The 26,556-nt window shown below is 45.8% G+C and overlaps 1 long non-coding RNA gene across 1 annotated transcript; it reads left to right on the top strand.

The window, feature by feature from the left end:
* The first annotated feature begins 525 nt into the window (after positions 1-525).
* LOC311525575 lies at positions 526-26,211 on the top strand. Its single transcript, XR_014712812.1, has 3 exons — positions 526-605; positions 22,606-22,673; positions 23,446-26,211. It is a non-coding gene; the product is annotated as an uncharacterized lncRNA (long non-coding RNA).
* The last annotated feature ends 345 nt before the right edge of the window (positions 26,212-26,556 follow it).

Here is a 26,556-nt window from a genome sequence, read left to right as displayed (position 1 = left end):
ACAAGTTCAGATTAGTGAGCCAGTAAGTAGCTTTGGGAATGGCTTGGTGATTGTCTGAGGTGTGCGAGGAGATTTTGACAAACCAGTAAAATGCCTGGACTACTACTGCTTATTGCTAAAAGTTCCCAAGTCAGCAGGCCGTAAACTGCCCATACAGCAGCCTTAGCATAACCAAGGCAGGAGTGTAGGGGGTTTTGGGTGCCACAGAAAGGGCAGCTTGACCCCAAGTCCTTCCTGATAAGAATTGTGTTGAAATTGCTGATATATGCATTTTAGAAAAACATGAAGGTTGTCTGTATGTGCCCTCAGGAATGTGTCTGTCAGGACCTTAAGGCATGCAAACTCTGGAAAAAAAACAAACATCTGGTTAATTGATGATCAGAAGAAAACCTCTTGCTTGACCTTTAACTGCTTGCTTAACAAGTTTTATTTAAGTGACATGTCATTGTATTACTAATGTATAAATAAGGGGGAAAAGTCTGAGGTAGTTGGACTCTTCAGGAGATACTCTCCCTCTGGACGCATCCTGTGGTCCCCGCTGATAGACGGAAGATTGGCCACCAGAAGGCTGCCGCTGTGCCGCTCTAGAGCCACACCCGGCTTTGGTAATTATTGAGGGTTTGGGTGTGTTTTACTAGCCTGTTGCGGACATGTGTAAGTGCTTGAGAGTAAGTAAAGTTTATCTTTAAAGTGAAAGCACTCGTGTTGTCCTGTTTGTGCCAGCCATCTATCAGTCAGATGGCCGTGTCTCCCTTGATTTATTTCCTGACACCACCTCGCACAGAGTAAGAGTTACCAAGATCTTTGGGTTGAAAGAACCCCGGGTAACAGAGGCTACATCTACACTACTGCGGTAAATCGACCTAAGTTACACAACTCCATGTGTATAATGTATGTGAATAATGTAGCTGGAGTCAATATAGCTTAGGTCCAGTGGCACTGGAACAGTTTTTGGAAACACCCCCTTTTCCCTTGTCCATGCCCCTCACTGCTCCCTAAAGCTGGGACCAGCAGCATGCAGGGCAGGCGGCCAGGACTGCAGTGGGCCCCACAGCCAGGATCGTGGGCAGCAGAGGCATGGGGCCAGCAGCAGGGACCCTGGGCGGCAGGGGTGCGGGGCCAGCATGCTAGGCGCAAAACCTGGGGGTTCTGCAGCAACCTCGCACCCATACTTCCCACGCCTATGCTTAAGTCGATTTACTGCGGTGTCTACATGGCGCTTGGTTGACAGGAGAGTGACTTACCTTACTCCTCTCACTCTTGGTGGAGTATGGGGGTCAACTGGAGAGCACTCTGCCATCAATTTAGCGGGTCTTCACTACAAATGCTAAAATCGACCACCGGTACATCGATTGCTGCAGCGTCGATCCAGCAGTAGTATAGACATAGCCTGAGATGCCACTGGCAAATTATTGAAACAGATGCTAACTTTCAATGCAATCCATAGTTTGCAAGTGGTGTCCACAGACATTTGTGCATTCTCTCCCATCTTCTAGAGATGTATGGGGTGACTGCATCTGCCATGCAATATTCTGAAAAGGTTCAGTGCAGAAGTTCCTTTGTGGGGTTGGCAATCCAGTGTTTATTTGGGACATTAGCATTATCCCAGAATTCTTTTCAGTGTGCCTCAGGATTGAACGAGGATGCTTTCAAAGTTTTAGCCTGATCCAAAAAGGCTTGCAAAATTTCAGGAATGCATTCGGAAGGTGTGATGAAGTAGGAATTTGCTGTAATAGTTTCATGAAGCCTACGTGTGCCTCAGTTTCCCTATGTCCTTAGCATTGCTACCTAGTCCATGCAAAAGGACTAATGCGGCTCTTTGAGCCCAGCAGGAGACATGAGGGGTGGGTGTGTGGGTATTGGCTAGTTGTCTCGGGTGGAAAGAATGGGTCATTAAAGAACTTGTTGAAACAACCTAGATCAACAGAGGATCTGCACAGACCATGAGACCTCTAATTGCTGAACAATCAACACCTAACAGCAAGAAACCTCAGCAGTTAGAACATGTGAACTTAGATAGAGGAGAAAGTTGTCAAGTGGCTAGAATAAGGGATGTCCTTTAATGAGACACAGGGTTCCCACCCAGGAATAAGGTCAAAGGGAAGGAATCAGAGCCAGAAATGGAGTCCAGAATGCTGAATGCACTGGCGTGGCCAGGGTAGACTATGGCATATCTTCTGCCTCTCTTTATTGACCTAAGGACTTCCATATTTTGTGTGCCAGGAGACTAATAAATTGCTACCTTGTTCTAAAACAACTGCCTGTTGTCACTATAAATAATCACTGAGAGCACTGGGCCCTGAAGGTGTACAGTATAAATCTCCTGTAGGAATCTGGCTCGCCTGGATACCTGGCAGGGAGTCATGGAGAGAGAGACAAGGATTGCTGGTGCCTGAAGGCCCAACCTTGGAATCCTGAAGGCCATGGGCCTGCCCTTATGGAACTTGGTGGAACCCTGGTTTTTGGCACACTAAGGGGTCACTTTCAAGACACTCATTACAGGTTGGGGCATAAGCCAGACCTTGTAACTCCATGATAGAAGTTTCTGGAGGTCCTTATGAATTGGTAAGTTCAAGTTGTCCATGGTTCAATTGTACTCACAGGCTATGTGTGTCCCTCCAGAACTTGGGTGGGGATGCATGTGCCATTGAATACTTGTTGATTTTAACATTCCAGTTATGATTACCATAATGGCATTAAGCTGTGCATCCAGAGTTTGGTACGTGAGCTGCCTGCCTAGACTGGAGCACAATATTATGTACTCAAGTGTATCAATGTTAGAATCATAGTTCAAAGCTGTGTGCATCAGCAGCCCATGTTGTGCCTGCAAGTCTTTAGATGAGACTAATCCTTGCTTTTACCTTTTCTCGTGTCTTTTCCAGATGAACTTTAAAAGTCAAGCTTCTGTTCCCAACTATTTAGGATAGGGCTCTTTTCAGACCTGTTGATCACGGAAGGTGACATTGAATGGTTCGTTGGCATCTTTGTTGTTTAGATGAAAGGCTATTACCAAAGTTTTGGAGGCATCTGGGAGCAGCTTCCAGTCCTGAAACCATTCCATCTTTATCCTGAGATTGGTGGAAAGGGTGTCTCCAACAGTGGTGAGGTCTTTGTCTTGTACCACAAAAGTGATGTCATCAGCATAAATGAATTTATGCAAAATTGTATCAGACAAATCACTCATGTGAATGTTGAACGGTGAAGGAGCCAGCACAGATCCTAGAAGTAGACCATCGAGCATGTGTGCTTTGCTGATCTGTCCAGTCAAAGGACGTGGTATCTATGGTTGCTCAACATTGTGGTCAGGAGTTGTATAGTGCTATGGCATTTGATGACCTTTAATGCCTTCAGCAATAGCTCATATCTCCATATGGTGTCATAGACCGCAGATAAACCTATCAATGTGTCTCCAGTTTTTTTAATTCTGTTGGAAGCCAACTTCAACATGATTAGTAATGATGAGAACATGGTCGCAGGAACTTCCTCCCGGTCTGAAACTGACCTGTTCCTTTGGCCTCAAAGATAGGGGTAAGACTCCTCTCCACAACTTGCAAGTTAATGGAGTGGAGTGATATTGGGCAATAGCTGGTGGCCTGATTTCAGCATTTTGGGAATCTTACTGTTGAATGTCTGGCGACAGATGGGTCTGCCAACCATGCTTGTCCCTTTGTGCCCAGATTCTTAAAGAATTTGGGATAAATGCTGTCCTTGCCAGCAGCTTTCCTGCTTTTAGTGGCCATGAGGGCCATGTTTATTTCTTCTGCAGTATATGGAGATGATAGCAGTGAAGTAGCAGGACTCTTTTTGGATGTTTGGAAAGAGCTTTTTCTGAACCTTCTGTTTAGTCAGCTGGCCAGTTTTGGTCTTCAAATTACAGAGAAGGTGTGAGGCAACAGCACTGGCCATCTGTGCCCGCAAGGACGGGGGGAAAAATCAGCGAAAGGAGGACACTCAGGCCTAAGAATAGTAAACTACGCTTTATTGAAGGGAGGAAGGAAGAACTTATGCTCCAATCTGCGCAGGGAGCCCCGAGGACGCATGGAGGGGCTATAGAGGACTCTGGCCATTCAGGACAGCTGACCAGGCAGGACTCTGCCGTGGGGGAGTCCTCTTCCGTGCTATATTCTCTGCACTTATCTCAGGGTTACATAGGGTCAACAGCTGGTTACATTCTTATATGTATGATTTATGCTTATTACATTATCTTGTTTATAGGCAAAAATATGCTGAGCTATGCTACAATATCTTTTGGCAGGGTCTGTCAGACAAAGTTCATTGCAACTGCCTGCATCCTCCACTTACATCCAGTCAAGTACTCAGTCCACCACTTAGCTCCTCGCCAATCTTCCACAACCTTGCCGCTACACCATCACTTTCAATTAACTGTTATACCAGGTCAGCTTGAGGGATTGTGGGTCTATGAAAACAGGTCTCCACGCAGTACTTTAAGAATCGGGGGCCAAAGGGACAAGCATGGTTGGCAGACCCATCTGTTGCCATACATTCAACAGTAAGATCCCAAAATGCTGGAATCAGGCCACCAGCCATTGCCCAATATCACTCCGCTCCATTAACTTCATTTAACTTAACCCAGACCACCAGTTCTATCTAATGGGGAAATTAGTTTTTAGTTCTTAAGTCACAACAAGAACTAAAAACTAATTTCACCATGCTAATTTCCCCCTACTGTTACTCACACCTTCTTGTCAACGGTTTGAAATGAGCTACCCTGATTACCACTACAAAAGTGATTTTTTGTCCTGTTGATAATAGCCCACCTTAATTGAATTGTCTCGACCCCCCACTTGGTAAGGCAACTGTCATCTTTTCATGTACTGTTAGATATATCTTCCTACTGTATTTTCCACTCCATGCATCTGATGAAGTGGGTTTAAGCCCACGAAAGCTTATGCCCAAATAAATTTGTTAGTCTAAGGTGCCACAAGTACTTCTTGTTGTTTTAACCTGAGGTATCTAGCAATAGTCCAAATAGTCTGATCCAAAGTACATGACATTCAGTGGAAACCTTTCTATTGGAAATCCCTAAGAAATATCCTGTACTGGTGTATTGCTATAACCACATCCTGACTACAAAGACATTTTTAACTGCTTCTTCAACAATGTACTTATGTCTCCTGACGAAGATATTGTGTAATTTCCTAAATTCTAGTTTCAGCACATTTCTGGTGGAGTTATTGCACTTTTTCTCCAGTCATCATGTAGTCTTCCAGCTAGACAGGACCTTAAAATTCTAATCTAATGCAAAAAACAAATATTTAAAAAAAATTAGACCTCCTTTATATATCATACTGAAGCAAAAAAAAAGGGCACAAACCCTTTTTATTTTTCCTTTGAAGAAAAATACTATACAGGCGGATTCCCTAAATCTAATTTAAGTACAATCTGAACTATAGCACAGACCAGTATTTTATTGGTTCCTATTGCTCAATTATTTTGTCACTCCTATTGTTCATCTTTAGGATTTATATTTCCTGTTCATCTGTATAGCTATGTAATCTAGCTATTTATGTCCTGATTCAGCAAAGCTGTAGCAAAAATAAGGAGTTGTTTTAGGTAATTAAAACATTAAAATGCACTCAGGAACAATTTAAATGGTTTCACCTTTTACTTCTATGTAGGTTTCTTTATCTACATTGAAGTTTTGAGAGTGAAACCAGTCCCATACATCCCCACTTCGACGTAATACCTGTACTTTTCTGGCAGTCTTGCACAAATACAGAATGACTTAGTCACACTTATAGCTGCTTCAAAATCGCACTGGTTTAACGCGGAGATCTCTTACTAGTTACATAATAGGGACTTAGAGGTCTACTTTGGGGAATGGTTTGTGACAAACGGACACATATGGACAGCCACTCACATTAGTGGGGCATTGGAGTGATTTGAGAGTCCCTGAATCACTAGGCAGAAGGATTTTCATACCTTCTCCTTAAACTCTGTAAATCATAGGATTGGTCTTAGTTTTAGACTTCAGGTGATATTTACTGGTATCTTTATCCATCATAGGATGGAACTTGCAGCTTTTTCACTGTGGGAGATAGTCATTTGGAAGTGCTCAACTGTTTATCCATCTGGTTAAGCCAAGCCTGAAGTGGCAGAGATTTGTACTTCTTTTGCTGCCGAACGGCCTGTCCATGTTGGAGAAATTATTTCATCAGTGGTATGACGGCACTTGACCCATCTTGTTCCTGAGTCGTCCTCTATTCTCTAACCCTACTCTGTATGGTTCACATCTTTTAAGTGGGCAGTGACTCCACTTCTCTGGTCCAGGGGCCATCCTGATATTTAATGCATGGGGAGACAGTGGTGCCTTAGAATGAGATCCATAAAAACCAGCAAGCTAGGTGGGGAGCCACCTAAGGAGGCCAATGGAAGATGCCACTGAGAGGGGTATGTCCTAAGCCTATCTCCTTTCATGGCGTTCGGCACCAAAGTCTGGGCTTCAAGAACTAGAGTGTGATTCTCAGGCTCCAACCTAATTATTTAATGTTTCAATTATTTAATTAAAGTGGAACAGCATCAACAAGAGAGAAACTCCCAACAGCATATCCCATAGCCCCGTGATCAGGGCATTCACCTGAGAAGTGGTGACTCCTTGTTTAAATCCCTTCCCTTCGTCAGACAGCGCCATGTCCCAGGTGAGTGCCCCAATTGCTGGGCTAAAAGTTGTAAGGGAGGCTGAGCTTTGCAATGCCTAAGTAACATTAAGGGAGTGTGGGCATCAGTAAAAGACAACATTGTTATCAGTCATGTCCATGGAAGTGGCTAGGCCTTAAAGGCCTGAGAAGCCATCTGTGACCCACCAACAGTTAACCTAGGTAAGTAGCCATCTCAGGTTGCTCCTCAGGGTGGAGTGAGAATCCCCCACACTTGGTTTGAGACACTTGAGTTGATTAATTCAAACATTTATTTGAACCAGGGGCATACCTTCGCATGAAGATACTGAAGAAAGAAATGAAAGACAGAAAAATATAGGGATCAGTTACCTTCTCTTGGGAGGTAGGGGAGTCATGATGAATTTCTCCTATAGTACTCCAGCTACACCCTTACATTCTAACAAAAGCATAGACATTCAAACTACATATTCATTCGTTACCTGCCAATTAACGTTAAGTATTATTAGGGCCCTACTAAATTCATGGCCATGAAAAATGTGTCAGACCATGAAATCTGGTCTTCTGTGTGCTTTTACCCTATACTATACAGATTTCACAAATTGTGTGTCCTGACCCAAAAGGGAGTTGCGGGGGGGCGGGTCGCAAGGTTATTTTAGGAGGGATTGTGGTATTGCCACCCTTACTTCTGTGCTGCCTTCAGAGCTGTGAGGCTGGAGAGTGGTGGGTGTTGGCCGGCGCCCAGATCTGAAGGCAGCGCCCCACCAGCAGCAGCACAGAAGTAAGGGTGGCAATACCATACCATGCCACCCTTACTTCTGCACTGCTGGCTTCAGAGCTGGGTGGCGGAAAGTGTCAGCTGCTGACTGAGGGCCCAGCTCTGCAGGCAGCAGCTCAGAAGTGAGAGTGGCAAAACCACACCAGGCCATCCTTACTTCTGTGCTGCTGTTGGTGGCAGCTCTGCCTTCAGAATTGGGATCCCAGCCAGCAGCCACCGCTCTCCAGCTGCCCAGCTCTGAAGGCAGCACCACTGCCAGTCGCAGAGCAGAAATCAGGGTAGCAGTACTGCAACCCCGCCACCCACAATACCCTTGCGACCCCCTCCCCAACTCCTTTTCGGGTCAGGACAATTACAACACCTGAAATTTCAGATTTAAATAGCTGAAATCATGAAATTTATGATTTTTTTAAATCCTATGACCATGAAATTAACTAAAATGAACCGTGCATTTGGTAGGGTCCTAAGTATTATATGTCTTATGCAATTCATACAATATGCATGCACAAGCTTCAGTTTGCATAGCATTTGCGGTCCACACTTTTTCATGTTGTTGTGCACTGCTCATATGATGCATATATTTGATCAAGTCATTTTACCATTTACTTGATATAGGGACTTGATATATCTTTCCTGAATGAGCTTTTTGCATTATTTCCTGTCTTCTTGCCCGCATTCTGTGGTCAGAACATATCACCCTGGTCTCAAACAGCAACTTATAAACATTACTTAAGTCACAAAAGCAACATGCCAGACAAAAGCTAGGTCAAAAGCCAGCCCAGTCAGCATAAATATAATTTTGGTCTGTCCAAACTCATCATTAGACATGACCTTTATGACTGTTCCTAGTATCTGCTCTAGCCTGCTTGTGAAGGGAAGTCTTGAGGTCTCAGGACAGGTATTTTTTAGGGCAAGAGGTGCAAAAGGCAACCAAAGGTTAGGGCTAACCACACTCAACCAGGATTTGATGATATAGTTGGGGTAAAAAACCTGTGATCTCCTGATTTGCTCAAAAAACCTCTGGGAGATACAAGGGGCATTACCAGCTCAAATGGCAGCATTAAGAAGGCAGGTAAACAAGGAAGAAAAGTTCTTCTCCCTGGGTCCCCACTACAGTTAGGTAACTGATACCCCCTCTTCCCTGGGTTGGTCTCAGGGAAAGATGAGACAGAGGCTATATTCCTGGAAAAAGGGGTAAACAGTGAGGTGGCAAAATTTGCCGATGGTACAAAATTACTCACGATGGTTAAGTCCAAACCAGACTGTGAAGAGTTACAAAGGGATCTCACAAAACTGGGTGATTGGCAAGTAAACGGCAGATGAAATTCAATGTTGATAAATGCAAAATAATGCACATTGGGAAACAATCCCAACTATACAAATAAAATGATGGGGTCTAAATTAGCTGTTACCACTCAAGAAAGATCTTGGAGTCATTGTGGACAGTTCTCTGAAAACTTCTACTCAATGTGCAGTGCCAGTCAAAGAAGCAAACAGAATATTGGGAATCATTAGGAAAGGGATAGATAAGACAGAAAATATATTGCCTTTATATAAATCCATGGTATGTCCACATCTTGAATACTAAGGCTCACAACAGGGCAACAAAAATGATGAGGGGTATGGAATAGCTTTCATATGAGGACAGATTAATAAGACTGGGATTTTTCAGCTTGGAAAAGAGACAACTAAGGGGGGGGGGATATGACAGGTCTATAAAATCATGATCGGTGTGGAGAAAGTAAATAAGATAGTGTTATTTACACCTTGTAACACAAGAACTAGGAGTCACCAAATGAAATTAATAGGTAGCAGGTTTAAAACAAGCAAAAGCAAGTATTTCTTCACAAAATGCACAGTCAACCTGTGGAACTCATTGCTGGAGGATGATGTGAAGGCCAAGACTACAACTGGGTTCAAAAAAGAACTAGATAAGTTCATGGAGGATAGATCCATCAGTGGCTATTAGCCAGGATGGGAAGGGATTGTGTCCCTAGACTCTGTCTGCCAGAAGCTGGGAATGGGCAACAGGGGGATGGATCACTTGATGGTTACCTGTTCTGTTCATTCCCTGTGGGGCACCTGACATTGGTCACTGTCAGAAGACAGGATACTGGGCTAGATGGACCTTTAGTCTGACCCAGTACAGCCCTTCTGATATTCTAAGAGTTCTTACTCTGCCTAGCAACAGTTACTGGCTTACCCAGCAACAGTTCCTGATTTGTTAATCTGATTACCTATCAATAACTCCCTCATGCTCTGTATTGATTGGTCAATTGTTAATATATATTCTGTAAACTGTTACCAGTTCTTCTTTGGCATCATCTGGCTGTGAGTTATGTGCTAGCAAGGTTGCCCTCATCGTGACTCTGCCTGACCAGTGTTTATTATTTCATTTCTAAAATAAAAAGCTATTGTTTAAATACTTAAAGACTCCGGAATTGAATATCTTGAACCAGGCAGGTAACAGAAGGAACCTGCCAAGGAAGACTATTGCTTGGGAAGGGAAAGTCTTCGAATTCCAGGGAACAGGGAGAAGAGGGCTCTGGAAAGGGGGAGGGAAGAGCACAAAAAAGACAAGTTAAAACAAAAACATAAAAAACACATAATACCAAGCATAATAGACCACGATGAAAATGCAACAATTATCAAACACTTAACACTGTAGACAAAACTAAACCAATGAGGTCTTGAGGTCCTGGGCCGTGCAGACATACCAACCAGGCAGGGAGCTCTGCCAAAATCCATTCTTTAAATTATTATTACTATTTCCTGTATTTTAACAGGCATCCTTCTTTTCCCATACCACAAAGTAGTAGCTACATTTTAAGGAGATAGAAAGGGAGCACACATTCCACAAATGTAATATTTCTTAACCTGTTATCTCAAGGATATGCCTGTGTATTATCCCCTAATTTGCAATCTTTTCAGTTTGCCAAACCAAACACCAGAGTACTGGGAATACTGTTTGGTGCACTAAGTGAGACATTGTATGTTGTGGGGATTATTTGCCCAAAGTCTCATGCCCCCTCCCTCTTTTAGTGTACAACCACACATTTAGTTTCCCTTCCCTGTATTAAATAACCATACAGCTAACAAGGGGGAGAAATTTAACTGCTCCCACACACTGTAAATTACTGCACCAAAAAACAATCCAATTGAACAAGTGACACTTCTATATTAACTTCATACTTCATGGTCATGCACTTAGTGTTTCAGCTTATAGAAGGGGTTGGGGGGGGGAAGGGGCTGAAGTAGTTGAGGGGGGTTTCAGAGCAAGTGGGGATGTGGAATGAGACTGGGGAAGTAGAGAGACAAAAGGAGGGCATGCAGGGAGAGCAAGGTAGGGGACATAGAAAAAAGGGACAAACAGGGGCAAAGTAGAAGGTGATAGGGAGGCCAGAAGTCACTGCATGTAAATCAGCAACCCTTGGTCACCTCCTCTGCTCTGTTGGACTATAGGGTGTAAAACTACATTGCTCAGCTCCCGTGCAGCTTTCCATGATGCCTTGAAGGGAGAAGAACCTTCTCTTGCATTTCTAGCACATGGAAGGTCAGGCTGCCAGGCTTTGAAAATCCCCAGCAATAAGGTACAGTGACACAGCAGGGTCTCCCCCGGCACCAATTTTAAAGAGTGGTATTAAAGATCTCACATTTCTGCAGAGCAACAGGGAGCTGTCCTTGCCCCGGTCTATTCCTTTGCAGAGCTAACACACAGGCCTTGTATAATCACAAACAGTTCATGCTGATTTAGGGATGTTGTCAAATGTTTCATTAATTTCCCCAACACATACATGCACAATAGCACTTAATAGTGCTAATACACAATTTAAATAAATCCTTTCCATAGTCAGTTCACTGGCATTTGGGATGAGGAGTTTCCTTAGCTTCCCTGCTAGGGTGCTTCACATCCAGCTGTTTGATGAGAATTGATATACGTGTCCCAAAAGTCAATAAAGCATAAGCTTGGAGCAGAAGAGATAACACAGATAAGTAATTAATTAGGCCAGATCTACACTACAGACTTAGTGGTAGAAGTACATCACTCAGGAATGTGAAAAATCCACAGCCCTGAGCGACATAGTTATAACGACCTAACCCCCAGTGTAGACAGCGCTATGTTGGTGGGACAGCCTCTTGCAGAAGTGAATTAACTATGCCAATGGGAGAAGCCCTCCCATCAGCATAGGAACATCTTCATTTAAGCACTACAGCAGCAAAGTGTGGCATCAACACTGCTAAGTGTGGACCTGCCCTTCGTCACAGTAATTGGATAAGTCCATAAATGCAAGTAGGGCAGACATAACTGGGAAGTAAACTTGATATAAAAACAGGAACTTAATTCACTGCTGGCTATTTAAAAAATGATGTGATTCTTGTGGCTTTTCAAACGGATGCATTTCTTCACCAACACTGACATGAGACTCAGCTGGAAACATACAATATTTCAGTTTCTGCTGCTTGGCAAATTCACTTGCTCTTCTAAAAGCTGATCTCTCTTTAACCACATCTTTTGCAAACTCTCAAAACATCATCTTGTTTTCTTTTCTTTTTTTCACAAGCTAGCTGCATTATTTTTTCTTTTACATTAAATTTGACAATCAGTGCACATGGTTTGGCATTTGAGGCTCACTTAGGTGCCAGGGATTGATGTGCTCTCTCTAAATCAAATTTAAAATCATCTAGCAGGCAGAGAACTTCTGAAAGGAGCTGGAGAACAAATTCTAAGGAGTTGCCTTTCTCTGTGCTCCTTCACGTACAACAATAAGTCTCAAATTATTGCGGTGAGACCTTCCCTACAGGTCTGCCACCTTAGCTTTAAGAGTAGCTAAGTCTGTAAGGCTTCTTTGCACCTGGGCAGAAAGACCAAGTACCTGATTTTCCACCAATGATATTCTCTTCTGCATCATTCACCTGTCCTGTTAGCACTAGCAGAGAGGAGTTAATTGGGGTAACAGTCAATTGTATTGTGGAGACAAAGTGGGAGAGGTAGTAGTTTCTTCTATTGCACCAACCTCTGTTGGTGAGAGAAACAGGTTTTCAAACTTTACACAGAGCTCTTCAGGTATTGTGGCGTTAGTATTTACTGTATCTGCAGCAACTTTCTGCAGCACAGCCATCATAGACACAGTTCCCTGAGCAGCAACCATCTTGTTCAGATGGTGTGGGGCCTCTGTTCTCCTTGTTTTTCGGCTACATGTAGCGCTCCCTGTAGACAAATTTTTGCCTTCTGACATTCCAGAGATTTTGGGGTACCTGTTCCTTTATTGAGGGAGGGTTGGTCAGAGGCCCTGGATGGAAATGGATATTAGGGGATGGCTCTGGAGCTTAAAGGATGTGGTTTTCCATGATGCACAGAGCTCCCTGAGGTCCAGTGACAATTTTTAAATTAAAAAAAACACATATCTTTTAAACTTTTATTATCCAGTAATATGCCCCAATCCTGCAAGCTACTCCATGCAGGCAGGTCCCTATACACACACACACATTTCCTCACTGACATCAGTGGGGCTCTGCATTGAGTGCAAGGGTCTACCTGATAGAGCAGTTTACAGGACTGGGACCTGAGCTAGGAGACTGTTCCAATGGAAGACTTATTCAACTGTTTTGGGGGTTAGTAGAGAGCCCAAAACATATTTTTTAAAAGTGATATATGACTTGATTAAGATGAGAAAAGGCATGTTTTTCTTTCTCAGCTAATTCAAACAAAGAATTTCTCATGCTTTTATCAAAATAAATCACATTTGGTCTGAGGCCAAACAGGTCTAAAAGGAGAAATGGTAAGAAAGCATGTTACTCTGGAAGTCTGAATATGTACTTCATTATGCAGGCTAACTTTTGAAAACAGAAAAGATATTACATATATAGAGATGCACACACCTATATTACACATAGAGGTACACCTATACCTTCTTCAAATATGTAATAATTTTACACATATGCTCCTAGCTAAGGTTGGACATTTTCTGGATAAAAGAAATCCAGATTTATATTAGGATAAACATTTATAACAGATAATAAGCCTTTGTACTACAGGTCATGTAGATCAACCACTAATTGACCAGGGCAAGGAAAAAACTTCCCTTATGGACAGGTTATTTCATAGTGGTGATGAAGTTTCTTGCACCTTCTTCTGTAGCCGTGTAGCGGAGCGACGACTCACCGGTGCAGCACCTGCTGCTGGCTGTCCTGGGAATTAGTTCTGTCCAGCTCCAGAGCGCCCTCTGCTGGCTGATGTCTTGCTTGCATCAGGCCCCCATGTCCCCCCTAGTCCCCGGTGCCCTTTACCTCAGGGTTCTGCCCCCAGCAGTAACCCACTACCTCGATCTTCCCTCCTATGGGAACCCCCAACCCTCTATCCCCACCTTGCCTCAGTGGCTACTGCCAGTCATCATCTTGCCCCCAGTCACTGGGGCAGACTGCAGTCTCTAATGGCCACTCATCATTGGCAAGGAGTTAGGACCTGCTGCTTTGCCTATCCTTGGGCTGTCCCTCTGCAGCCCCAGTACCTTTTGGGCCCTTAACAAGGCCTGCAGCCTGGGGGTTTACCAGGCTAGAGCTCCCCAGCTCTCTTTGCCCTGCCCAAGCCCTCCAGGGCTAGAAAGAGACTCCTTCAGCTCCTGGACCAGAGCCCTCTTATAAGGGCCAACTGGGCCCAGATTGAGCTGGCCACAGCTGTGGCTGCTTCCCCAATCAGCCTAGCCTTTCACAGCCGCAGCCCTCTCCAGGGCTGCTTTTAACCCCTGTTCTTCAGGAGTGGGGCAGCTGTCCCACTACAACCCTCTAGCACTGGTCACTGTCAGAGACAGGATACTGGATTAGATGGAGCACTGGTATCATCCAGAAGGTCAATTCCTATCTAGAATCAGGTCTATGCAAATTGGTAATGGGTTTCAGAATTCCTGAGAGGTGGTGAAGAGAGACAAAAGGACTGGCAACTTGGGCAGCTAGATAAGTTGTTTGGCAGCTAAAGGCAGTAGCTTCTGCAAGGGCAATGTTGTTTGTTTGAGGGATAATGGTGTAAAAGAAATAGGGTATAAAACAAACCTTAAAGAAGTTTAAAGAAAGTTAAAGAAAACTACTTAACTGATTATTCATACCGAAGGCACAGAGGTCTGTCACAGAGGTCATGGATTCTGTGACATTCCAGAACCTCTGTGACTTCTGCAGCGGCCGGTGTGGCTGACCCCTGGGCCAGCTACACCGACCACTGCAGGGGCAGTCTTGGGCCACCACACCCCCCACTCAGCATCAGCAGGAGTTTGGGTGTGGGAGGGGGCTCAGGATTGGGGCACAGGAGGGGGTGAGGGCTCTGGGTAGTGCTTACCTCTGGGGGGCTCCCCAGATGCAGCGACATTTCCCTCCCTCATCTCCTAGGTAGAGGTGCAGTCAGGTGGCTCTGTGCACTGCCTCAGCCTGCAGGCACTGCTCCTGCAGCTCCCATTGGCCACAGTTCCTGGCCAATGGGAGCTGGGGAGCTGGCACTTGGGACGGGAGCAGTACGAGGAGTCCTCTGGTCGTGCCTCCACCTAGGAGATGAGGGACATGTCACCGCTTCGGGGGAGCTGCATAAAGCCGGGCAGGGAGCCTGCCAGCCCCGCCAACACTCCCCCTCAGCAGCAGCAGGGATCACTCCAACACTGCAAGGAGGGGTCAGTTAGGCATGCTCAGTCCAAAGCTAGGGGAAGGTCACCAGACCATAATAGTAAACAGACCATAATACTAAGACTTGTTATTGTTAGGTGAGAATAATTAAACATGAAGCAGTTATGCCAACCGAACCAAAGTCAGGCCAATAAAGGTTGCTGGGAAAGTCCCTGAACGAGATAAGTAGAATGAAAGAATACTTGTTCAAGTTGCAGAGAGTGAGATAAGGGGAGACCTACATTCCTGTACCAGATGTTCTGAGAACGGTTTGTTTAGATAAGGAGACACACTGTCTCCACTCCCTGTTTCTTTTCAATGTCTGTTCTTAACTCCTAATCTCCTGTTTGACAACCATACTGATAAGAAAGTTTGGTGAGGCATTATGACTTGCTAAAAGCTTTATACAATAGGGGAATAGGTATGCATGCATAATAGAGAAAGAGAACTTTAACTAACATGGGGGGCAGGGTGGGCTGCTTAATGAATAATCTGTGATGCCACAGAACTGTCTATAAAAACCTACTAGTTTTACCTAAGAGGCAGCTGGTTCTCCTTGGAGACGGGCCGCTCTTTATTGTTGTGTGCACTCCTCAATAAAGAGCTTGTGTTTGGACCTTGCTGGTGTTGCCTGTCTCTCTGCGGTCAGACAGTGAACCGTGCCGTCTGGGGTTCGAGTCCTCGACATTATGTAAAACAGCTTTGATTGACAGCCAGATTTAGCAGTTGCGATTGGACTATAAGTATGGACCAATTAGAGAGGGTTTAAAGATGATTGGAGGATAGAGGATGCTAATGTCAGGATTGGGAAAGAAGCCAATCAGAAAGGATCTAGTGGCTGGTAAAACTGAATGAAAGACAGGTATTCAGCAGGCAAAACTCAGTCAAGATAGGGAGCCAGGAGAAGATCAGATCAGAAAAAAGAAAGAAACCTAAAAGAGCAAAGAACACCAAAGAAGAAGACCTGAAAGAAGAAGCAGTAGCCACAGCAGCTGCAGTACCAGTGACAGAACAGAAAAGCCTTCGACAGAGCGAGGGAGAGAAGCCTATGGAGAGTAAGCATGCTAGTTATAGGGCAGGATATAGAATAGAAATAGGATTAATGAGTGTGTATATTTGGGATAATTAAGGTGGGTGTCAGTGCTGTGTATGTCTGTTACTATGTATAAAGTTTAGAGTTTAAGATTGCTGTTAATGTCCTGCATATGACTGATCACCATGCGCAGAACATAATTGTTAGGGGTCTTATTCCTTCACCCAGTTACTTCCCTGGTCCTTCTCACATGAACAGAGAGCAACAATACCCGAAGTCCAAAGGTGCAAACAATTCAATGTTTATTGGGGTAAACTTCCAAAGCAAGCATGATTCCAGTTTCCTTCCTTAGTGTCCCCCTTCCCAGCTCTGACACCACAGAGGCTTACCTGTGTCCCTGTTCCCATTACCCCCTTTAGCAAAACGTGATTCCAATTTCCCCACCCCCATTCCCTGTTCCCATTTCCCCCACCCACACACCCACCCACTTCCTGTATTGACTGTATAGTAAAACTTGAGTTCTGCTTAGCTATACCTTAACCAATCATTTTACTGAAATTTAACTAACCAATCCTAACATATTGTAACATGATTATTTAAGAAAAGAAGTACTTGTGGCATCTTAGAGACTAACCAATTTATTTGAGCATAAGCTTTCGTGAGCTACAGCTCACTTCATCATATGCATTCAGTGGAAAATACAGTGAGGAGATTTATATACACACAACATGAAAAAATGGGTGTTATCATACACACTGTAAGGAGACTGATCACTTAAGATGAACTATTACCAGCAGGAGAGCAGGGGGTGGGAGGGAAGAAAACCTTTTGTAGTGATAATCAAGGTGGGCCATTTCCAGCAGTTAACAGGAATGTCTGAGGAATAGTGGGGGGGGGGGAATAAACATGGGGCAATAGTTTTTTACTTTGTGTAATGACCCATGATGGCATATATCACATTGGTGAATAAGCCTCTGATAGTGTGGCTGATGTGAGTGGAAATCTATCAACTTCATGAAAAAACTCGTACAGATACAAACAGACATCATCTTCCTTTCCAAATGCAAACAGATGGACATCATACCAAAAGGACTGAAGATAAAAAATCCATTACAATCTACATACCACACAGACTATGCTGACAGCTTGTGCCACACACTCTCAAAGAAACTGCGGAACCACCTGATCAACATCCGCTACAGCAAACAGGGAAAGATTAAGAATGAGCTCTCAAAACTGGATACTCTCATAAAAAAAAAAACAATCTTCCACACAAACTTCCTCATGGCTGGACTTTACAAAAACTAGACAAGCCATTTACAACACACACTTTGCTTCTCTACAAAAGAAAAAGGACACTAAACTATCTAAACTACTACATGCCACAAGAGGCCACAGCAATGGTTCCCTTAACCCACCCAGCAATATTGTCAATCTATCCAACTATACTCTTAGCCCAGCAGAAGAATCTGTCCTATCTCGGGGCCTCTCCTTCTGCCCCTCCACCCCCACGAACATGATACAGTTCTGTGGTGACCTAGAATCCTATTTTCGACGTCTCCGACTCAAGGAATATTTCCAACCCACCTCTGAACAACATACTAATCCACAGAGACCTTCCTACCAACACTACAAAAAGGATTCTAGGTGGACTCCTCCTGAAGATCAGAACAACAGACTGGACTTCTACATAGAGTGCTTCCTCCAACGTGCACGGGCTGAAATTGTGGAAAAGCAGCATCACTTTCCCCATAACCTCAGCCATGCAGAACACAATGCCATCCACAGCCTCAGAAACAACTCTGACATCATAATCAAAAAGGCTGACAAAGGAGGTGCTGTCGTCATCATGAATAGGTCGGAATATGAACAAGAGGCTGCTAGGCAGCTCTCCAACACCACTTTCTACAAGCCATTACCCTTTGATCCCCTGAGGGTTACCAAACAAAACTACAGCATTTGCTCAAGAAACTCCCTGAAAAAGCACAAGGACAAATCTGCACAGACACACCCCTGGAACCCCAAGATCCATAAACCTGGAAACCCTGGGGGGCCCCCATCATCTCAGGCATTGGCACCCTGACAGCAGGATTGTCTGGCTATGTAGACTCCCTCCTCAGGCCCTATGCTACCAGCACTCCCAGCTATCTTCGAGACACCACTGACTTCCTGAGGAAACTACAATCCATCGGTGATCTTCCTGAAAACACCATTCTGGCCACTGTGGATGTAGAAGCCCTCTACACCAATATTCCACACAAAGATGGACTACAAGCCATCAGGAACAGTATCCCTGATAATGTCATGGTGACTTTGTCCTCACCCATAACTATTTCACATTTGCGGATAATGTATACCTTCAATCAGCGGCACTGCTATGGGTACCCGCATGGCCCCACAGTATGCCAATATTTTTATGGCTGACTTAGAACAACACTTCCTCAGCTCTCGTCCCCAAATGTCCCTACTCTACTTGCGCTACATTGATGACATCTTCATCATCTGGACCCATGGAAAAGAAGCCTTTGAGGAATTCCACCATGATTTCAACAATTTCGATCCCACCATCAACCTCAGCCTGGACCAGTCCACACAAGACATCCACTTCCTGGACACTACGGTGCTAATAAGCAATGGTCACATAAACACCACCCTATACTGGAAACCTACTGACCACTATTCCTACCTACATGCCTCCAGCTTTCACCCAGACCACACCACATGATCCATTGTCTACAGCCAAGCTCTATGATACAACCGCATTTGCTCCAACCCCTCAGACAGAGACAAACACCTACAAGATCTCTATCAAGCATTCTTACAACTACAATACCCACCTGCTGAAGAGAAGAAACAAATTGACAGAGCCAGAAGAGTACCCAGAAGTCACCTACTGTGTCCACATATCTATTCAGGGGATACCATCATAGGACCTAATCACATCAGCCACACTATCAGAGGCTCGTTCACCTGCACATGTACATTGGTCAAACTGGACAGTCGCTACGTAAAAGAATAAATGGACACAAATCAGACATCAAGAATTATAACATTCATAAACCAGTCGGAGAACACTTCAATCTCTCTGGTCACTCGATTACAGGCCTAAAAGTCTCAATATTACAATAAAAAGACTTCAAAAAACAGACTCCAAGGAGAGACTGCTGAATTGGAATTAATTTGCAAACTGGCTACAATTAACTTAGGCTTGAATAGAGACTGGGAGTGGATGGGTCATTACACAAAGTAAAACTATTTCCCCATGTTTATTCCCCTCCCTACCCCCCACTGTTCCTTGAAGGGTTCATGTAGCGTTCATGCACCTGGAAACAGTCAGGGCACACTCTGACTGTTGTGTAGGAGCGATGCACACATTGCTCTGTCCAAGGACATGGACCATGGGAACATGGACCATTGGGAAGTCAATTAAAGGACATCAACCGTGGGAAGCTTCCTTGGCCTGGGCTCAAGGCCTGAGAACAAAGATTGTAGTAGATAGAGGCTGGTAAATAAGAATATTAATCAAAGTCATATTATTTCCTTTGTTGATGCCTTTTGCGGTCGGAGTATGTAATGCGCAGGGGGGAGAGAAATAAAAGAGAGGTGGAAAAGCTGACAGGAGGAATCCCGTCAGCAGACCAGCCTGCTTGCTTGCCTAAAGCCGTGTCCTGTCTTGTATTGAACCGCCACAACTGGCGCCCAAATGTGGGGCCCTCAGCACTCACCTCTCCTGGCAAGGGTTTCAGACGCGTCACTCATCCGCTTCGCGGATCCCAGTGAGTATTTTTCATTGTGGTAAGTATGGGAAGCTCCCTCTCTGCTTTGCAAGTGCAACACCGCTGTGAGCTACAGTATTTGCTGTGTAAGGCTCAGCATGACTGCCCCACTCGAGAACTCACTCTCCTGCTACAGGAGGTGAGTGCCCAGTGCCCGTGATACCCTGAAGCTGGAACCCTTAAGCTAGCGGACTGGGAGTGGTTGGGCCAGACATTGCATAAAGAGCCTCGGGCGCCCGTGCAGGCTCTACATGCCTGGCACCTCTGCCGCAACGCGATACAGCGTGTCGCCTCGGACAGGCCCTCCCTCGCGAGGCTGGTGCTCTTGCCACTCCCGTCCGCTCCTGCAGCCATCCCCCCTCCTGGCGATGCGACACAGCGTGTTAACCCCACACCTCTCCCGCGCCAACAGAGGGGCTGCCGATCCCGCCACCCCCGTCTGCTCCTGCAGCCATCCCTCCCCTTGCTTCGCCCCCAGTGCCTCTATTACCACCACCTCCCTGGCCTTCCCCACCGGAGCCGGTGTGTGATCGCTCTCCCCTCGTGGGGCCCCATGCTCCGGGGCCCCCCAGAGGGTCGTCCGCGTCTGCTCAGGGGCTTTCGCTGGTGCAACAAATGGTTCATGCAGCGAAGACTCGCTCAGATATTACAGCAGAGGAGCTGGCTGATCTGGTCTCAGTCTGTCCAGTGACCTGGCAGGATGATGGCCAGGGCAACCAGGTTGCAAACTGGGTCAGTTTGCCCTACTCGGTGATCAGAGACGTAAAGAAAGCGATTCGCGAGTTCGGCCTCACTAGCACATATGTAAGTGGTCTCATTGAAGGGCTAGCTACTGGGTACACCCTGATCCCTGAAGATTGGAAGGCGCTGTTGCGCATGATGCTGACGCCCAGTCAGTATGTTATTTGGCTTAGTGAGTATCGGCAGATGGCGGAACGCCAAGCCCAGGTATATAGAGAGCAAGGTATCATTTATGAGCACTTGGTAGGGGAGGGCCAGTTTGCTACCATTCAGATGCAGTCTCAACTCCCTCAGGCCATCTTCCCCATTATTTCCACCTGTGCCCAGCATGCTTTCCGGAAGGTCCCGGATTCGGGCAAGCCTACCAAAAGCTTTGCCAGTATCCGTCAGAGTGCGTCAGAGTCCTTTATGGATTTTACCAACAGATTGCAGGAGGCTATCCTCCGACAGGTGGATAGCCCTGCAGCAGCTCAGGAGATTCTGTTAAAAATGACAGTTGAAAATGCGAACGAGGATTGCCGCCGTGCCCTCCAGGCAACACAAGCCTCTGGGATTCTAGAGTTGTCGGACATGCTGCGGGGGTGCCAAAACATCGGAACCCAAGCCCATAAGGCTGGAGTTCTGGCTGCTGCCCTGCGGAAAAGCGGGAAGGAGGGGAAGCGTTGTTACCGCTGTGGTAAGGAGGGTCGTTTTCAGCGGGAGTGCCGCTCATCAACGGCGCCCGCTCGCCCCTCAAAGAAGTGCCCCAAGTGTCGGAAGGGCCATCACTGGGCTAATCAGTGTCGTAGCGGGTCGGGGAACCGCACGACGGGTCCCCCCCGAACCCAGGGCCAAACGGGGGTGTTTCCCACTCAGACAATTATTCCTCTGCTTTAAAACCCATAGACTCCATGAAGGCGGCGACTGCCGGAAGTGCAGGGCTTGATTTGATTATGCAGGAGGACGCTGACTTTCGGTTGCCGGGGGAGGTTTGCGCCATACCTACCCAGGTGACGGGACCTCTCCCTGCCGGATTTGTGGGTCTGGTTCTCCCTCGCTCACACGCTGGGAAACAGGGGTTTTTTTGTCATCCCAGGGGTCATTGACGCCGACTACACCGGTGTTATTAAGGTTCAGGTATGGACCCATCTTCCACAGTCGCTCCCGCGTGGACAGTCAATTGCGCAATTGATTTTAGTCCCCTATCAGGTGCCAGCTGCAGAGGATCGAGCCCGGGGCGGAGGCGGCTTTGGATCGACGCTGGCTCAGTCGCCATCTCACAACACGTGCTCTCCACTTGTTGCTCTAACCATGTCGGTCCGCTCCTCGAAACCTCAGTTAACACTTCTCTTAAATAATGTTCCTTTTACAGGACTGGTGGACACTGGAGCTGACATTACGGTGATTTGTGATCCGGAGTGGCTGGTCGGTTGGCCAACAGTTCCTTCTAAAGAGTTGTGGGGGATCGGGGGTAGCAAACCCGAGTGCCAAAGTTTGTCTTGGGTCACAGTCTCTAAACCAGGAGGCTGTGCCCTTGCTACAATCCGCCCTTTTGTACTCCCTGTCCACCTCAATATTTGGGGCCGTGACTTACTTGTAAAGCTGGACACCACCCTCGATATTAATATATAATGGCCCGAAATCCTCCCTCACCCACCTTGCCATCCGCATTACCATTGGTATGGCAATCCTTAGAGCCCGTATGGATTGACCAGTGGCCCCTTCCCCTAGAAAAGCTGAAAGCGCTTCATTCACTTGTACAACAATATTTGCATGCACAGCACTTGGAGAGCTTCACTAGTCCTTGGAACTAGCTGCTGTTATTTTGGCCTTTCAACTTTTTGCTGATTGTCCCTTTAATTTGATCGTGGACACGCATTATGTTTATCAGGTAATTGATCATTTACCCCTTGCCCTCATCACCCCTCACGTCGATGCGGACCTTCTTCGCCTGTTTTTGTCTTTACAGTATCTCATCATCACTCGTAATTTCCCTTATTTTGTTGCTCATATTCGCAGTCATACCCCTCTGCCTGGGCTACCTTACTGAGGGCAATGCGTGCGCCGATCGCACGTTACATGGTGAGGTAAATTCCCTTTTTTCTGACCCCATTGAAAGCCATGCCTTTTTTCATCAGTCTGCCTCTGTTTTGCCCCGGCAGTTTCACATTCCTGCTGATCATGCACGTTCTATTGTTCGTTCCTGCCCCCACTGTGCCGCTGCTGCCCCTACCTTTTCTTATGCCGTTAACCCCAGAGGTACCGCAGCGAATCAGCTGTGGCAAATGGATGTCACTCACGTGCCACAATTCCGCCCCTATTCGTTTTTACATGTTTCCATTGATACCTATTCGGGATTCCTCTGGGCGACCCCACAGCGTGGAGAAGCCACTCCCAAAGTTATTCACCATTTGCTAGCCTGTTTTGCTGGTATGGGTCGCCCGGGCCAGATAAAAACAGATAATGCCCCAGCCTATTGCTCCACAGCCCTTTCCACCTTTTGTGCCCAATGGGATGTCCGTCTCACACACGGGATCCCTTACAATTCCACGGGCCAAGCCATTGTTGAACGTGCAAATCGCACGCTAAAAACCTTGCTTGACAAACAATTAAAACAAGGGGAGCTGCGTCTCCGAACCTTAGGAGACATTCAGCAGCAATTGCATATCCTTTTGTTCACTTTAAATAACTTAACGCTGAACGCAGATCAGCAGACCCCTGCGGATCGGCATTTTCATAAATCTGAGGTACTGGAAAGACCGCGTGTCTATTACCGTCAGCTGCCCGATCCGCAATGGCTGGGTCCAGTACCTCTAATCACTTGGGGTCGGGGATATGCTGCTGTGTCTCTCCCTGCAGGACCGTTGTGGGTTCCGGCCCGGTGTGTGCGACCGGCACTGAAGCAGCATGGCGTGGCACCAGGGGCTATCGAACCCCATACCGGAGTTTCAGCTGACCTTGGAGGAGAACGCGGTGCCTCCCGGGTCGACAACGGCGGGACGGAGACGGAGGAGACGTAGTGTCCCAAGCCAGCCCGTGACATGGGGAGCAGTAAAAGCATTGGTCGCCGCGGCTCAACGAAGACTGGCAGCAAACCAACAGCCAGAGACTCCTGAGACTTTGTTTGTGGCAATTCTCGCCCAAATTACTGTTAATTCTGTATTGATTGTATGCCTTTTGTGCCTGCTATTTCCTGTAGGGGTTGGCTCGGGAGCGCTTTCTCCGTTACGGGCCCGAATGACATATAACCTATGGGAAAGATTGGCTTCAATAGCAAATGTTACCTACTTTTGTTTATCTGATTCTGTAGCAGCTGGAGAATTGTTAGGTACATGCCTTATTTCAGTATGTCATCACCCTGAGGAAATAGGGAATGAGACGATGCTCGCTGCTTACGCGAATCTCTCTTCCCAGTACTCTGGCATGGCTAATTGGGGCCCGGCCAATTATACTTTGCCTCACATGGCCATATCCCTCCACACACCGTACTCGGCTGGGGTCAACAATGTCACCTGTGCGCGTGTGATCAACTGCACTAGTACAAAGGTGCCCTTAGGCTGTCGGCAAATTTCTCAACCCTTTTTAAATTGTTCCCACGCCGTGAATGTTTCATACAATTATGGCCATATCATCCGACCATCAGCGTGGTTTTTTACCTGCGGCTCATGCACCTTTAGTTATATTCCCGCAAATTTAAGCGATGACACCCTTTGCTGCCTCAGCAGAATGACACTCATTCTGCCTTTTGCCGGCCAAAAGCGCAGTAAAAGAGGTGTACCCCTTTCAGAAGACTGTTGCAGATGTTGATCTTTTTAGCCGCGCTGAGTATACCGCCTTAGCGGCCTCTGTTGTTGGAGTCCCCGGGCTTGCCACTTATACAGCCAGAACTTTGAATAACCTGGCGTGTTTTGCGGCAAAGGCAATTAATACAACATCCCAGGCGACTGCCCTACTTAACACAGAGCAACACGAATTAAGAGATGCAATTTTAGATAACAGAGCAGCCATTGATTTTCTGCTCTTGAAACACCATCTAGGCTGTTCCACGTTTCGGCATGTGTGTTGCTTTAATTTAACTGATAATAGTCGCTCCATAGAAACTAGACTGGCCGAATTAGCCAATCTTACGGCACACATATGCCAAGATCTGGGGTTTGAGGGCTTTTGGAATTGGCTTACAGGTTGGCTGCCCTCTCTAGGATGGCTGCGACAACTTTCCGGTTATGCTGTGTTTGTGATTGTTGGGCTTATATTTTGCTGCTGCTGTATACAATGTATTCCCTCTTTGCTAAGGCTTTGTAGAGACCCACCCTGGCAGGCTCCCCAAGTTATGTCCTTGTCTGTCCGGGAGTTAAATCGCTTGCAAAAGCAAATTGATGGCTACCATGAAATGGCTGAGCACAAATAACAAAAAAGGGGGGATGAAGAGTTCATGTAGCATTCATGCACCTGGAAACAGTCAGGGCACACCCTGACTGTTGTGTAGGAGCGATGCACACATTGCTCTGTCCAAGGACATGGACCATGGGAACATGGACCATTGGGAAGTCAATTAAAGGACATCAACCGTGGGAAGCTTCCTTGGCCTGGGCTCAAGGCCTGAGAACAAAGATTGTAGTAGATAGAGGCTGGTAAATAAGAATATTAATCAAAATCATATTATTTCCTTTGTTGATGCCTTTTGCGGTCGGAGTATGTAATGCGCAGGGGGGAGAGAAATAAAAGAGAGGTGGAAAAGCTGACAGGAGGAATCCCGTCAGCAGACCAGCCTGCTTGCTTGCCTAAAGCTGTGTCCTGTCTTGTATTGAACCACCACAGTTCCTCAGACATTCCTGTTAACTGCTGGAAATGGCCCACCTCGATTATCACTACAAAAGGTTTTCTTCCCCCCACCCCCGGCTCTCCTGCTGGTAATAGCTCATCTTAAGTGATCACTCTCCTTACAATGTGTATGATAACACCCATTTTTTCATGTTCTGTGTGTATATAAATCCCTCACTGTGTTTTCCACTGAATGCATCCGATGAAGTGAGCTGTAGCTCACAAAAGCTTATGCTCAAATAAATTGGTTAGTCTCTAATGTGCCACAAGTACTCCTTTTCTTTTTGCAAATACAGACTAACACGGCTGCTACTCTGAAACCTATGATTATTTAACCAGTTATATCCCACCCCCTTAATTAGTTTACACCCAGCAAAAATTAATTATACAGCAGACAGAAACAATCACAGAACCAGACAAAGATTACACAGACAAACAATAGCGAAGTGGCAACTATAATGACAAAACAATACAGAAGTGAGGATTTTACATCCCAGCTATTGATAAGTGAGTTCTTGCCAGACAGGATGCTATCAAACTAAGTTTCCTTTAACATCTTCTAGGCACTTCCCTTTCTCTGGAGGTGATAGGCATTATCAGGACAGGATTGTATTCCTAACAGCCCAATAGCACCTTATTTCAATGTGACTAGGTTGGAATGTGAGGATGTGGCTGGTTGCTTCCCAGCTTATGGCTGCCTCTGCTGCTTAGCCAAAGGCCTTAGCCTAAGAACAGGGCCTCAGAGTGTCACAGTAAGAGAAGGCCCTTACACCGGCAGACAGTGATTTTGATTCTTTCTTTTATACCTCTATAACTAGCCAAGTGATAAGAATACACCTAAATTCTTCGAGTATAGGCCTTTACAGACAGGCCTGAATATCTATATCCTAACAATAATCACTTTAGCCTTTCCAACTGCATGACATTACAGTATTGGGTGCTTCAACTTGTATTCCTGTGCTGCATTATGTACAGTACTGATAATTTGTATAACGTATGCAACTTATATTCAGTGCTCAAAACTGGGATTTACATTTAATAGTTGAATTATTGCTGAACCAGTTCTTGTCAGTAATAATAAAAATGTTACTGTTTTGAAAAAGTACCGCCTGTGTGTCAATCCTCTGAGCGGAAGTCTGTAGCCATGTC

This window comes from Lepidochelys olivacea (genome assembly GCF_965140295.1).
Source record: "Lepidochelys olivacea isolate rLepOli2 genome assembly, chromosome: 1".
NCBI classification, from domain to species: Eukaryota; Metazoa; Chordata; order Testudines; family Cheloniidae; genus Lepidochelys; species Lepidochelys olivacea.
The sequence above is the reverse complement of the archived record's forward strand: the minus strand, read 5'-3'. Positions and strand labels throughout refer to the sequence as shown.